Source organism: Miscanthus floridulus, chromosome 1 (genome assembly GCF_019320115.1).
Source record: "Miscanthus floridulus cultivar M001 chromosome 1, ASM1932011v1, whole genome shotgun sequence".
Lineage (NCBI taxonomy): Eukaryota > Viridiplantae > Streptophyta > Magnoliopsida > Poales > Poaceae > Miscanthus > Miscanthus floridulus.
Window position 1 is genome coordinate 180,974,567 of NC_089580.1, and position 16,488 is coordinate 180,991,054.

Genomic DNA, 16,488 nt, shown 5'->3' on the forward strand with positions numbered 1-16,488 from the left:
TAGAGAGAGTAGCTTTAAGAGCTCGCACTAAAAGCCAACTAGCACGGAAAATAGGAATGGAATGTTTCTTATCCATTTTGAGAGAGTTCTACCTTTTAGAGTAACTTCAAGAATATCTTTATATCCTTTTGTATTGACAGGAGTCGAGAATAGATAATTTGGTAAAAAAAGTTCTCAATCAGCTTTTTAATTAGATCTTCAAATATTGTTACCCTCGATTCCATGTTTCTTGCTAGACAAAGAGAGCATAGATGACTTTACGAAGTACGCACAAGATATTGATAAGTTGTTGGAACGTAGAAAGATACAGAGAGCGATTTTTATTCAAATGACTCTCAAAAAAGGATTTACAGCAACTCCGAGAGCCTTTTCATATCCTTCCTAATTGATATGAATAGAGATTTTGATGCAAAAACACCCTCCAACAACTTTTTTAGTTACATCTCTAAATATTGATATCCTTTGTTCTAGATTTCTCGCTAGGCAGAGTGGGGTAGGCTCTCTGGAGTGCGCACAAGATATAGAAAAGTTGTTGACGGGTGAAAAGATATAGAGAACAATTTTTATTTAAATAGCTCTTCAAATAATAATTCAGAAAGTGAGTTTAAGAAATACTATTATAGATGCTCCTAGAGAGTGGGTTTAAGAAAGACTCTTGAAATGCTCTTAACTTTATCATAATATATAAGAAGAAACCGATGTGAGCCTATCACAAAAAATTATATGAAGACTAGCGCCAGCGTTGCAAATGATATGGTTGTTACATTCTTATCTAATTTACTAGGTAGCGTGCCTGTACGTTGCTACGAGACAGCTAAACTTTTGTGCTAAAAACACACGGATCGCACGATAAGGCCAGTCTTAGTGGAGTTTCGTGGCTCTGTTTCCAAAACTCAGTGTAAACAAGTTTCATCCTCATAAAACTAATTCCATCTCATGAAATTATTTTCATCTCTCTCTTCATTTAAACTATGCCACATTATCTTATTTAATGCGCATGAAACTTTCATTGAGACTGACCTAAGATAACAATACTGTGAAATTAAATACTGATGTTAAAGTGACATTCAATTTAATCCAAAAAACAAAGTTCGTAATTGTTTGATCACTAACAAAAAAAAGATAGTCTTATTTGACAAGAACGATTTTAGTGTCACTCCAGGCAAACAAACATCACAAAGAAACTGAAGAGCAAACCTACCGCCACCAAAAAAAAGTTCTTTGTTTTCTTTGAGAAGTCAAAAAACCAATAGCTCTCAGGTGGTCTTTGCTAATGCCAATACAACTTCTTTCAACATCCCAACCTCAATTGATGCAGTCCATTACATCTGTTGATGTAGTCCAGCTCCCGCATGCTCAATATGTGGGCCTGCAGCGTATACACTGTCGCCATGCGTGGCAGTCTAAGCATGCAGCCATGTCATCGGCATAATGATTGCGTCGGTTGTCTCCAAGATCTTCTCATTGAAGTGGAAGTATATCTAACGTCACCTACACACACATTTTTGCAACATCCTGATTCATAATTCAAATTACACACACATGGCACCATTCACTGTCATGTATTCATAATTCAAATTACACACACATGGATCCATTTTGCCACCTGATTTGTAATTTGTAACAATATCAAAGTAAAAAAGAAACCGTAATTAATTCATTTACTTATATACAACAACAACAACAACAAAGCCTTTAAGTCCCAAACAAGTTGGGGTCGGCTAGAGTTGAAACCCAACAGAAGCAATCAAGGTTCAGGCACGTGAATAGCTGTCTTCCAAGCACTCCTATCTAAGGCTAAGTCTTTGGGTATATTCCATCCTTTTAAGTCTCCTTTTATTGCCTCTACCCAAGTCAACTTCGGTCTTCCTCTGCCTCTCTTCACATTACTATCCTGACTTAGGATTCCACTACGCACCGGTGCATCTGGAGGTCTCCGTTGCACATGTCCAAACCATCTCAACCGGTGTTGGACAAGCTTTTCTTCAATTGGCGCTACCCCTAATCTCTCACGTATATCATCGTTCCGAACTCGATCCCTTCTATGACCGCAAATCCAACGCAACATACGCATTTCCGCGACACTTAGCTGTTGAATATGTCGTCTTTTCATAGGCCAACATTCTGCACCATACAACATAGCAGGTCTAATCGCCGTCCTATAAAACTTGCCTTTTAGCTTCTGTGGTACCCTTTTGTCACATAGGACACCAGACGCTTGCCGCCACTTCATCCATCCGGCTTTGATTCTATGGCTAACATCTTCATCAATATCCCCATCCCTCTTATTGATGAAGATGTTACAAAAGCAATGAAACATATACAAGGACCAGTAGTTACCTACATTGTTCTGGTTTGTCAAGTCTTTAAAAAGTGTGCTGCAACCGTGATTTTCAATAGGTTCCATGTACCTAAGAATGACTAAAACATAAATAGCATGTTCGATGGTTGGTTTCTCGGCTGATAAGTTCGACTGATGCTGGTTTATTGTGAGAGAAAAACACTGTACCATGACTGATAAGCCCTGGCTGAAACCAACAAGCGAACATGACCAAAAAAGATGAATCATAAGTGAAGCTTATAAAACAAGTTTGATCAATGACTTAAACATAAAAGATGAATCATAAGTGAAACTTATAAAACAAGGTTGATCGTATATAGTTTCGATGACTTCAACTTTATTTGTCTTTATAACCATAGAAGCCATACAGTGGATCTTATGTGTTAAATGTTAAATAAAATAAATCAGCGTCCTCTCCTGGTGGCGTCTGGATGGCAGTCTGGAAAGGAAAAAAAGATATGGCTCGGTGGAAATGGGTAAAGGTTAGAGGCTTGTATCCCAATCCCTTGTTTGGGATTTAGGGTGTGTTTGAAATTGCTTGCTCTATGTTTTTCATCTCCGCTTTATATTTTTTTAGTTAAACGGTTTCACCTCCACACACTCTGTTCGAGAAAAAATAGTAGAGTTATGAGATCACCTAAAGAGATGTTCTATAAACTCTAGTTTTTTACGGAGCTGCTCCACGATAGAGTTTATGGAGCAGAGTTCGTGGAACAGTTCTTAACACCCTCTTATTTGAAATGGATTTAGATTCATGTGGGGCCCACCTACTAAAAAATATAGGCATCAAATCTTCACTGCTCCACTCCAGTAGAGTCTTCTCGGTCCTTCATGGCGTTCGGCTGGTAGGGTCTCGGCTCGTTTCCGCTTGTTTCAGTTTGTTTTAGCTTATTCTCTCTCATAGAATACTATTCAACCATCCAAAATCATCCAAAACCAGCCAAAACCTGACCAGCCGAACGCTCTGCTTATCCTTATCCTCTCCACTGCTTCGCTCGCAACGGCGTGACAGGAGAGGTGCTTTCTGGAGCTCGTTTGTCGGTCGCCTTCGTCTTCACCTGCGGTGCCGGTGACCCTCGTCCTCTCAACCCTTTCTTCATGGTCAACTAGGAAACACCAGCTCCGAGCTCCGCCGGGCGTGACGCGTGCAAGACAACTGTAGGTTCTTGATGTAAGAAAGCAATTTGGGAAGAATGACCGCAGCTTGTATTTCACTCATTAGAGGTATAAGTATAGGAGCACAGCTTTGGTCAGCCACGAATGAATACATACAGATCCTACAGAGAAGGAATGAATACATGCAGATCCTACAGAGAAGGAGAGGTGGAGAGTGGCTGGCCGTTTACAAATATGAACGGATGAGAGCTATCCTAGCTAGCCTATACTTGTTCGTTGACACCCCCCCGGAGTTTGAGCATCGATTGTCCGAATGCATAAACTAGACTTAAACTCTGTAAACAGAGGTGTTGGCAATCCCTTGGTCATTATGTCAGCTAGTTGATGCCGAGTTGGAATCTGCAGAACTCTGAATTGACCAAGTGCTACCTTCTCCCTGACAAAGTGAATGTCCAGTTCAACATGCTTCATTCGTCGATGATGGACTGGGTTTTGAGATAAATATACAGTTGATATGTTGTCACAGTAGATGACAGTGGCCTTCCTGTAAGAAAGCAATTTGGGAAGAATTACTGCAGCTTGTATTTCACTCATTTGGGGTATAAGTACAGACAGCTCTAGCCAGCCATGAATGAATACATGCAGATCCTACAGAGAAGGAACGAATACATGCAGATCCTACAGAGAAGGAGAGATGAAGAGTGGCTGGCCGTTTACAAATATGAATGGATGAGAGATATCCTAGCTAGCCTATACTTGTTCGTTGACACTTGCAGCCCCCGCGCATCCGTGGTGAGGGCAGCTCCGACGAGCAGCATCCTCGGTGCTTGCGAGGCGAGGTCAGCTACAGGGATGGCGACCTAGCGATGAGCACCGTAGGCGGCCATGATATGCGGGCGGGGTCTTGGGTAGAAGGCCTGGTGGGCAGGAGGCCTTAGGCGTGGAACCAAGAGGAGCAAGCCGCCGCAGGAAAGAAGGCCAATCCACGCTGACCTCATCCCCTCCCGCATCTGCGTACCTCGATGGAGACAGAGCCCCAAGGTGCTGCAGCCGCCACGACGCTAGATCCCCACATCGCCACACCCGGCACCCTCACTTCGAGGTATGGCTTATCCTTCCTCCCAAGTCAGAATGAACTGTCATTACGTAGTTAATTTGTTCATTGCTAGATTTTGTGTTGGTTAATGGTACCAGTCTGGACTTCGGAAGTTTTATTTAATTCATTTGTGATAGTCAGTAGCTGCTATTTCTAGTAATGTTTTATTTTAGGGGAATATTTCCTGTTGCTGTTGGTCATTGCTCAAATTCCCTTTTGTTATTATAGATAATGCATCAACAATCCTGTTAGATACGAGATGGCCGTAGTGAAAATCATATATAGCTTTACAAGTAAGTTTGACCATCCTGCACCGTCTAATCCTGTCTAATAAGTTTCAGTTAACGTTTGGCAACTACAGGTTCAGAGCAGTCCATCTGTGTTCATAACATTTATAGCTTGGAGCATATCTGAGGTGTGACAGAAAGACCTTCATTTCATTTTCTTTCTGTATTGTGTCTTATTCTCTCCAACAATTGCAAATAGTGTTTAAAGTTTAAACTAATTGTAGTTCATATAAAGGTAGAACCAGTTCATATTTAGGGCAAAAATTGCAGTTGTTGTTACGAACGACGTATAGGAATATGAAGTAAAGAATCAAGCCACAGAGGAGACACATGATTTAACGTGGAAAACCCCTCCGATGTGAAGGGGAAAAACCACGGGCACCAGCCAGCAACAATCTCACTATCTTAAGAGTTTTGGGTTACACGCCTATGGCGGCTTACAAGAGAATCAAGTCTCCACGAAACCCTAGCAAGGGTGTATATACCGTACCGTACCGTGGGGGCTCCGCCCCCCGCACCCCCCGAGCACAGGGACGAGACCTGATGGGCCGGCTTTAGACTCCGCTACGCTCCGGCCCAAGCCTCTGGCGACGGGCCTCCGCTTCGCTCCGTCAGAAGCCCGGCCTATATCCTGGAGTGAATTTGGAACAACTCCAACAAACTCCACCTTGAGACAAATTCATCTTGTATCATAAATCAACCCTTTATCCTGAACATAACAAAGATAGAAAAACCACTGGTGCCAACAATAGTCTCTTGGACTATCCAATTAAACCAACTAAGCTTGAGCACAGCTCAAACTTAACAACAGGAACAGGCTTTGTCATCATATCAGTAGGATTATCATGAGTACTAATCTTGCATACCTTCAGCTTACCTTCTTCAATCACATCACGCACAAAATGATACTTGATATCTATGTGCTTAGTTCTCTCATGGAACATCTGATCTTTAGTGAGGTAAATTGCACTTTGACTGTCACAGTGCAAACTTATGCAAGATTCAACTCCACAAAGCTCAGCGTACAAACCTTTCAACCAAATTAATTCTTTGCACGCTTCATAAATAGCCATATATTCTGCTTCAGTAGTAGACAAAGCAACAACTGACTGTAAAGTAGCCCTCCAACTCACAGCACAACTGCCAACAGTAAACATATAACCTGTAAGTGATCTTCGCCTGTCCAGATCAGCAGCATAATCAGAATCCACATAGCCAATAAGACCCTTATCAATTCTTCCAAACTTTAAACAGGAATCTGCTGTGCCTCTGAGGTACCTGAAAATCCACTAAACTGCCCTCCAATGTTCTTTGCCAGGATTAGACATATATCTACTAACAAGACTCATAGCATATGACAAATCTGGACGAGAGCAAACCATGGCATACATCAAAGACCCCACAGCACTAGAATAAGGAACCCTCGACATGTATTCAATCTCTGCATCTGTACTAGAACATTGAGCAGCTGACAACTTAAAGTGAGGTGCAATAGGGGTACTAACAGCCTTAGCATTTTGCATGTTGAAACGCTGAAGAACTTTCTTGATATAATTTTGTTAACTAAGAAATAGCAAACCAGATTTTCTGTCTCTACTAATTTCCATATCAAGAATTTTCTTAGCACTACCAAGATCTTTCATATCAAAACCACTACTCAATAGCTTCTTTAACTTAGTGATTTCAATCTTACTCTTGGCAGCAATCAGCATATCATCAACATATAACAGCAAATATATAGGTGATCCATTAACATGCTTGATGTAAATACAGCTATCATACTTAGATCTTTTAAAACTGTGTGCTAACATAAATGAATCAAACCTCTTGTTCCACTGACAAGGGGACTGTTTCAAACCATACAAGGATCTCTTTAACTTGCACACATATTTTTCCTTGCTAGGCACTATGAACCCTTCTGGTTGGTCCATGTATATGTCCTCCTCAAGCTCTCCATGCAAAAACGCAGTCTTCACATCTAACTACTCAAGCTCAAGATCATGTGAAGCAACAATACTAAGAAAAGTACGAATTAAACTATGTTTTACCACTGGAGAGAACACATCATTGTAGTCAACACCCGGAATTTGACTGTAGCCTTTAGCAACTAACCTTGCCTTATACTTTGGAGGCTCGCTTGGAGATAAACCCTCCTTTCTCTTGAAGATCCATTTGCAGCTGATGGTCTTCTTATTCTTAGGCAAAGGTACAATCTCCCATGTACTGTTCTTCTCAAGAGACTGCATCTCCTCATGCATAGCAGAAATCCAATTCTCAGTATCACCACAACGAATAGCTTTTTTATAGGTTGCTGGCTCATGAACATTCTCTACCTGTTCAACACAACTCAAAGCATAGTAAGATAAATTATACTCTTCAATAAGACGCTTAGGAGGTCCTTTTTGACTTGCGTTGAGCAATAGGTAAATCCTCCTCTAACTGCAAAATAGGAGGAGTTTGCTGAACATCATCATGAGCATCATCCTCAGCAACATCATTATCATGGTCACCATGCTCATCAACAGGCTCCACCTGCACACCTGTATCATCATCAACATGCTCCACCTGCATGCGCATACGCTGCAGCTCTTTTTCTGGAACATGATCTGAGGGCAAACTGTCAGTAAACATCACAGATTCATTGAAAACAACACTCCTACTCATAAAAGTCTTTCCTGTTTTAGGATTCCACAATTTATAGCCTTTGACTCCCAAACTATAACCAAGGAAAATACACTTAACAGCTCTAGGCTCTAATTTTCCATTATCAACATGGGCATAAGCAGTGCATCCAAAAACTTTCAACTGTGAATAATCAGCAGACGTACCAGACCATACCTCAATGGGAGTTTTTTTATTTAGTGGAATAGAAGGCGACCTGTTTATCAAGTAACAGGCAGTATTAGCAGCTTCAGCCCAAAAATGCTTGCTCATCCTGGCATTAGACAGCATGCAACGGGCCTTGGACATGATGGTTCTGTTCATGCGTTCGGCCACACCATTCTGTTGTGGAGTATGGGGTATGGTGTGATGCCTAATAATGCCTTCCGATCTGCAATAATCATTAAATTCACGTGAACAAAATTTTCCACCATTATCAGTACGAAGCAATTTTACCTTCCTTTCAGTTTGTCTTTCTATCAATACTTTCCAGTCCTTAAAAGCAGTAAAAGTATCATCTTTCTATTTCAGAAAATAAGGCCAAACCCTTCTAGAGTAATCATCAATAATTGTAAGCATGTAACGAGCACCACCAAGTGAGGACTTACGGGAAGGACCCCATAAATCAACATGAACATAATCAAGAGTACTTTTAGTGGTGTGAACAAAAGTGTTGAAATGTACCATTTTATGCTTCCCGAAAATACAATGCTCACAAAACTTTATTTTACTCGAAGTGCAGCCATCCAACAGGTTTATCTTCATCAATTCTACCATACCATGGTGACTCATATGTCCCAAACGCATATGCCAAAGGTTAGTTTTACTAGGTTCATCATTAGTAATAGCAGCAACAGCGGAATCAGAACCAGGTAAAGTACACCCTCTAAGGACATATAACTTTGCAGAATTAAGATCACCTTTCAAGCAAACAAGAGAACCTTTTGATACCTTCAGAACGCCATCTGAACCGGAATATTTGTAACCTTCTGCATCAAGCGTGCTCAATGAGATAAGATTTCTAGACATCCCTGGTATATACCTGACGTTTTTCAGCGTGCGTGTCATGCCATCATCAGTCTTGATCTGAACTGATCCAATCCCCACAATGTCACACGGGTTATCATCTCCCATCCGCACAACATCCCCTTTCTGCACAGGCTTATACGAGCTAAACCAATTTCTGTTAGTGCAAATATGAAATGAACATGCGGAATCGAGAATCCATTCATCATGACCAGCAACACAACCAGCAAATACTACCAGACAATCTCCAGAATCATCATCAGGCGCAGCAGCAGCAACAGAGACCTTACTAGCCGACTTTTGTTTTCTCTTCTCCTTATTCTGTACTTTTCTGCAATCCTCAACATTATGATTTGTCAGCTTGCAATAAACACAGAACTTTTTATTACCATGCGGCTTGGACTTTGAACGGCCTCTCCTTTCGTAGTTCTTTCTACCATCATTGCCATCATTGGAGGATCTGTTTTCAGTTCTGCCTCTCACATGCAAAGCATCACCCTTGGAGGACGACGTCCCGTCATTCTGCACCATACCTCTCATCTTCTCCCTAGACTGGAGAGCCTCATAAACTTCCTTTAGGGTTAGTTCATCACGGCTCAAAAGTATGGTGTCACGAAAATTTGCATACGAATTTGGCAAAGAACATAGCAGTAAAAGACCTAAGTCCTCATCATCATACTTCACCTCCATCGACACTAGGTCGGCGACGATCTTCTTGAATTCAGCGATGTGGCTCATCACTGAATCCTCCTCCTTCATCTTCAGGGTGAACAGCTTCATCTTCATCTGCATCTTACTGGTTAGATCCTTGGACATACAGATCGATTCCAGTTTCAGCCATAGTTCTGCATCAGTTTTCTCTTTCAAACACTCATGCAAAATATCATTATGAAGATGCAACTGAATTAGGGCGAGCGCCTTCTGATCCTTGCGGATCTCTTCTGGAGTCCACTCGGCCTTCCTCTTTCCGAAACTATCCAGCGCCTCATCATAGTCATGAGTCTGCGCCAGAATCCCCCGCATCTTGACTTGCCATAGCGAGAACCGCGTGTCGTAGTTCAGCAGCGGAAGATCGAACTTCATCGACGTCGTCATGAACCCTAACAGCAACCAAAGCTCCGGTACCACTTGTTACGAACGACGTATAGGAATATGAAGTAAAGAATCAAGCCACAGAGGAGACACACGATTTAACGTGGAAAACCCCTCCGATGTGAAGGGGAAAAACCACGGGCACCAGCCAGCAACAATCTCACTATCTCAAGAGTTTTGGGTTACACGCCTATGGTGGCTTACAAAAGAATCAAGTCTCCACGAAACCCTAGCAAGGGTGTATCCGCTTCGCTCCGTCAGAAGCCCGGCCTATATCCTGGAGTGAATTTGGAACAACTCCAACAGTTGTATTATTAGTTTATATAAAGGTCATTAGAACTGCAATCACTACAGACTATATTGACAGGATTAGGGCAATTTGTTGATCATCACCTACTCGTGACTTGTCCTCCCTTTTGTACAGTCAGACCGAGAAGCAGATAGCGAGGGAGATGGCGAGGACAGGAGAAGCAGATTGTCGTCGAATGGACACCTCAACAGGAGTAAGGTACTTAGTTTTTTTTTTCTGAAACAAAACCCATCTTGTTTCGAAAGTAAATCATGATTAACACAGTTTTCTGTTCTTGGAGCCAAATGCATGGTTCTATTATTAGTTCATGTAAAGGTTAAATCGTGCATTAGAACTGCAATCACTACAGACTATATAATAGACAGGATTAGGGCAATTTTTTGAGCATCACTTACCCGTGACTTGTCGTGCCCTGTGTACAGTCTGACCAAGGAGTAGATCGTGAGGGAGACGGCGGGTGCATGAGAAGCAGCTTGTCGTCGATGTCGGGTGGCCACGGCGACGGCACCAGGCGTCATCTGACCGGGAAGCAGATCGCGAAGGAGGCGAGGAGGAAAGGAGAAGCAGATTACCGTCGATGAACGCTGGCCGCGGCGATGGACAGGCGTCGGCGGCCTGGAGTAGTAGATCGCTGCAGACGTCAAGTGGCCACAGGGCGATCTGTTGATGTCAAGTTGCCATGGGGCGTCGGAGGATTGGGGTAGCAGATCGTGGCTGACGTCGCGGTGCCATGGCAATGGTACCAGACTTCGCGGCGCCACGGCGACGGCACCAGACCTCGCGGCGGCGGCGGCGGCTTGGAGGAGATGGCTGTCGATGTCGACGTCGAGTGGTCACGGCGAAGGCAGTTTTATTTTGACGTGTGCTGGGGTCGCTGGAGGCGCTAATAGCTATGGCATGAGACAGGCGCTGATTGTTGACTCTTTTTTTTTTTTTTTTTTGCTTGGAAGGGATTGCGAGGTGTGTTTCTCTGATTGTTTCTTTGCTTTTTTTTTTTTTTTGGCGAGACGTGGTTTCCTCAGAAACGTTTTGGGCGCTGGGGGGTTTTTTTTTTTTTAGAAAGAACGGACTGCGTGGTGTTTTGCCGGGCTATCAGCGGTTCGCAGTGCTGATTGGGGACAGCGGCGTGGGCAAGTCGAACCTGCTGTCGCGGTTCGCCAGGGACGAGTTCAGCCTCGAGACCAGGTCCACCATCGGCGTCGAGTTCGCCACCAAGACCGTCCAGGTCGACGACAAGCTCGTCAAGGCGCAGGTATGGGACACCGCCGGGCAGGAGAGGTACTACGCCCTTCCTTCTTTTGCTGTTCGTTATGCAGATTGCAGATGCAGTTCTAGGATTTGTTAATATGGAAACTTAAGCGTAACTGACGGAATGAACATGCTTCTGATACGCATTTCAAAAACGAAAACCAAACCACTGACCTGTTGTTGATTGCTTGGTGCTTCATGGCTGAAAACGGGATTGATTTCCGTACTACTCCAGCTGGGAGTTCATGCTAAAATGAACTGAACAATTAAGTTTGCCCACCCGCGAGTTTCTAATTTGAGCGATCACGGGCATCACTGTCCCACCTGCCGTCGCCTTTCTCCTCTACTCACGGGATCACATGGGGGGGGGGGGGGGCAGGAAAGTGAGGCGAAGTTTTTATCACACTAAAACGGTGTCTACTTTTTAATTTGTTTAGTTGTATCAAAACGATGTCTGCTCTTTAGTCTTTTTAGCTGTGAGAGAAGAGAATATACTTACAAAAGCGTAGTGGTTATCATGAGGTAACCATGTTGGCGCGTGCATAGGCAGGTGCCTGCCTATTTTGACGTACTACCTCCGTTCTAAAAAAAAATAGCGTAATCCTAGTTCAATCATCGATTAAACTTTCTAAAATTAGATAAAAGTTAGTATAGGTATTTATAGCACAAAAATAGACATTATTAAATTTGTATTTTACGATTAATCAATGATATTTATTTGATATCATAAATACTGATAATTCTTTATATAAACTTGGTTAAACTTAAAATTGGGTTGACTCGGTACTATATTAGAATTGCATTCTTTCCTGGAGTATCTTGTACGCATCATAAAGTTACCCTGATCATGAATTTGATTCATCTCATATTCTTATTCACGAATTCATGCTGTAGGGACCATAAAAATTAATAGTTTCAACAACCGCCTTGTGAGAAATTTAAAAATTTGCCATCCATTACCAAAGTCACTTGTCCAATTGCCGGCTTTGTTTTGGCGATTATAAATTTACCACATGAACAGTAAATAGAGCTGTATATTTGTCATTTTTGACTTCGTGGCAAGCTAACTCAACCTACCAGCGTGTACATGTCATGGGAAATGACCGTTGAGCGCCTTCCTTGGTCTCTTTCAGGCCATCATCTCCCTCTCGCTGTCTCACTTCCATACGGACCCCGCTTGTCATCATCTACCTCCCACTCCCATCTTCCGTCCATGGCGTTGGGAGACAGGGTCCTAGCGCGGGCGCGGCAGGGGGCGCATGGCTTGCGGCAGGACGGGCTAGAGCTCGCGGCCATGGAACGGCGCGCGTGGACGAGACGAGGAGGATGTTACCCTGTAGCCTGCGTACGCTGCCCATGCTTTAAGCGACCCAGGGCGGCCTCAGCACGTGGCCGGCGGCCCGGCGGCTCGCGGCCGGCGCGGAGCTTGCGGCCCCGCGGCGCACGGAGCCCGTAGCTCTAGGCGGTGCGCGAAGCTCGTGGCCCAGGCGGCGGCAGCCATGGTAGCTGCCTCCACTCGCGTCCATGGCGCACGTACTGACGTACGTCGTGCCCAAGCCGACCGGCACAAAACGGGCGACTGAGCCTACGTGTTGCCACAGCAAGCTCGAGCTGTGTGCACGCCGCGTCCATGGCAGCTCGTGTGCCTCCCCGTGGCCCATCTCGAGCTCCGAACGGACTATGGTGGCTGTTCCTACGAGCTTTGGTGTCTCCATTCCTCTGCCACAACCAAGCACGTGGTGAGCTCCCACGCACTAGCCCGACCCTCCCTGGAGTTCAATGTTGGACCTTTGTCCAAAATCTGGTCGAGCGCTGTCGTTTGCCGCCAGCATCGGTGTCGGCTGCTCCGGCGACCTTCGAGTCCGAGCTCGACCGGGCCACGCGGATGCTGCTTGCGCAGTTGCGCTCACTTCCCGCGCGCATGCGTGCAACACGCTGCGCAGCCGTGCGCTGCCACGCGAAGCGCCGGCCGGCTGCGAGCTTGCGACGTGCTCTGCTCTACTCTGTATAGGAGTCGACGGGAGGTAGATGATGACGAGCAGGGTCCACATGGAAAGGGAGACAGTTCGAAGGAGGAGATGGGCTGAAACAGATCTGGAAAGGGACACAAGGGTCATTTTCCACAGCCTGTACACGCTGGCAAGGTGAGTTTCTTGCCACGTTGTCTAAAATTGCAAATATATAGCACCGTCAACTGTTCACGTGGCAAATTTATAATTGCCAAACAAAACTGGCATACGGAGAAGTGCCGTAGGAAAGGATGGCAAAATTTTAAACTTCCCCACCCCGTGAACTCGTGATGGCATCACCCACCGATCATTATCACATGGAGCAAATGACAAGATATCAGACACGTTATTTTTTGATAAGAATTTGGGTGTTCCATTAAGACCACGATCCAGCTAAATCGCTTGGCAACCGCGAAGAGGACAAGAGTGAGCACCAACTCAACTTGCAGGCGGGCTCGTTCGCGGCCGGCCGCTAACCCGCCTCGCTTGCCGTAAAGTTTATTAGCGGGCTTGTGGCTTTCCATAAAGCTGCGGATCTCACGAACAAGTGTTCCGCGGATACAACAAACTTATATGCAAAACTCGCAAGACCCACAAGACGGACAAGTGTTCCACGGACTCAACCTGAAGCTCAAGGAAGCACCTGTCCATCTTGTTCACAGTAAGGACTAGCCTAATCCTCTCACCAAAGGCTTGGCGGAGCACAGTTTCAGTTTGCACGCAGACACCTTCAATACAGTCAACCACCACCAGAGCACCATCGGTGATGCGAAGAGCAGCTGTAACTTCCAAAGAAAAATCGACGTGCAGGTGAGTCAATAAGGTTGATTAAATATTGGTTACCACGCCTCTCGCCCTTGTAGTTCTTCGGTGACTCATCAGTCATCTCATAGTAAAGAGAGATACCAGTGGATTTGATTGTAATACCACGCTCTGCTTCATCTGCACGAGTATCAGTCACGCGAACATCACCAGCAACTTCCTGGGCAATAATCCCAGCAGCTGCCACAAGGGAATCTGTAAGCGCTGAGGACAACAGGCAAGCACGGCCAGCGCGGTGGCTCGAGTGAGTGCGGGCGAGCGTGGACAGCGGGCAAGCGCGGCCAGCGAGCGAGCACGGCGGCGCGGCCTAGCGCAGCCAGCAGGCGAGCACGGCCGAGCGCAGCCTGCCGGTGGCACAATCGGGGCGGAGGCACGGCGACAGCGCGGGCGCGCGACCTGCGCGAACGGGGAGCGTAGCCTGCGGCGGTGCGGCCAGTGCGTATGGCGAGCGTGGCCGGCGCGGCGGCGCAGCTTGAACGAGAGGGCCGGCAGGGTTCAGGACGAGCCGGAAGGGAGAGCAGAGGAGGGTGTTGCGGGTTGTTGCGAGGCTTCTCGCTCGCCAACGGGTTTGAAGGGTTGAAAGTCTTTGGATCATGAAAAAATTGTAGCCGATCCGCAACAGCCACCAAGCTCAGTTTTGTGGGGCGAGCAGGTGGGTTACGTTAACAACCCGCCCCGTCTGCAACTTGATCTACAAGAATCAAGTAGATGTAGATATTCTCAGCACCAGTCGAAACTTCTTCATTGCTTTGTGAAGAAGTTCGGTTTAGTTTGTCTCTACGGTGATCCCCGTCACCAGAGAGAGAGAGAGAGAGAGCTGTTAGTACGAGAAACCGCTGGCCACTTCTTGTTTAGATCCGTGTGTAACCAAGCACAACTGGGCCTCAGTGCTGGTTAGATAATCGAGTGTCCATGGTAAGATATATATCAAACATCGTGATTTCAGTCAGTTGTAACATATATGTGAAGTTGCGAGATCTCTAAAGATTAGTTGCTAGAACAAAAGTCTGTATAGACTCCAACGCCATGGGAGCAAGACTCAGTTGGAGAATTGTACGGTACTGAAGTGTCCATCCAATCCTACGGCATTGAACTCGAAGGGACGGTACTGGAGTGCTGTATACACCGTCCAATACGTACAACAAAAGATACAGGCTTGCTAGAATACATTAGAATAGCCTGACGTTGATTAGTGAGTCATCAAAAGATTAAACATAAAAATTTGGCAAACGCAATTGTTTCTTGATTCACTGTCTGATCAAAAGTCCAACGCAACAACTTTTAAGGCTGCATCCGTCACCGTGGCCTCTGATTTTTGGCTGGAGCAAACTGTCCTCCCGTGACATAGGCCTTGTTTACATTGCAAGTTTTTTCACTCTTTCTTCATCACATCAAATCTTTGGACACATGTATGAAGTATTAAATGTAGATAAAAAAATAACTAATTACACAGTTTGATTGTAAATTACGAGACGAATCTTTGGAGCCTAGTTAGGCCATGATTGGACAATAATTGTCAAATACAAACGAAAATGCTACAGTGCCAAATACTTATTTCTAACATTAATCTAAACAAGGCCATATTAGGACAAACTTTATGTGTTTGGTAAAGGTACCTGATTCTCATCGTCTGTCAAGTCAAGAGCTCTCTTGTTTGAGTCATCACTTTCGCCAAAGAAAGTAAAATTTTCATTAAGTCCAATTACAAGTGTATTCTTTCATCTTTACTAAAACATGTGAAATGTTGCTGGTAGTCATACCTGGATGAGTCGATTTCCATGTCGTGTATGTTTGCATCAACTTTAAGTCGTGAAGATGAAGCCTATATGATTCATAGTATGAGTATTATATTGGGGGGGGGGGGGGGGGGGGGGGGGGGGAATCTTAGCAGTTGGTATGAAAATAAAATGTTATGGATACCTGCTCTTGATTTTTTTTTGAGCCTATCCGTACTAAGAGTGGTAATTCTTCTTCAGCTTGAAATTTTGTTGAGCTTGCTCTCATTGATAGACCATCATCTCGACTGACAGTGGGTATGGTTGGCTGTTTTCCAAATTTTTGCTTAATCAGAAGAACTTCAAGTGATGGATCTCTTGCATTTAGAGCTCTTTTACAATGGTTGTGAAAGTACCGGTGGTACTTTAGGTACTTTTATTTTTCTATTTGCTAGCTATTTAAGTGAAAAAGATGATTCGTTAGGCTATATTGGTAATTATCTCTTGGTCTCTCACATTAGGCACCACACGGATTCCACAGCACAGGGCACGTCAGTTTTTTCAGATGTCTGAACCCGCCGTTACCAACTTAAGCATGTCATCAGAACCCATTCAATCAATCAAGGTGAGAGGGCAGGAATCATTTTCCTTTCTGAACGAATCAAAGTAACAAAAGCATTGTCTTTGAACGGAGCTGGGAAGCCGAGCCTTTTGACAATCCGTGCGTACTGCAACGCCGAATAGCATCATGATTTAGGCGGTGTT